This window comes from Nerophis ophidion, linkage group LG01, assembly GCF_033978795.1.
Source record: "Nerophis ophidion isolate RoL-2023_Sa linkage group LG01, RoL_Noph_v1.0, whole genome shotgun sequence".
Lineage (NCBI taxonomy): Eukaryota > Metazoa > Chordata > Actinopteri > Syngnathiformes > Syngnathidae > Nerophis > Nerophis ophidion.
Window position 1 is genome coordinate 34,723,341 of NC_084611.1, and position 394 is coordinate 34,723,734.

A 394-nucleotide genomic window follows, 5' to 3' on the forward strand; every position below is an offset into this window, starting at 1 on the left:
AGACGGGATAAGTGGAACACAGCTCGCTTTTTTTTATGACCCTGCTCACTAATCATGACCTGGTGCACTTTTATCACATCTGTTGTTTGTCACTGAGTATTTCATCCCCCTCAATCCTTTCAGTTAAAGTGCTGTTCAGTAATACTAAACGTTACATAACACTTGCACGTATGGTTGCTAGGAAAGTTATGCTAAGCTACCAATCACACCACTATATTTTTGCCACTTATAGTTAAAATTACTTATATTCCATGTATTTTTTTTTCTTTTTCCCAATAACAGTGGCTATAGCTTCTTTTTACGCTTGCAACAAAATGCACTGCATTACATTTTCAGCATTGGTATTTTTAATAGTGAGTGTTTTTAATTGCTTTTTATTGCTTTTTTATGTATG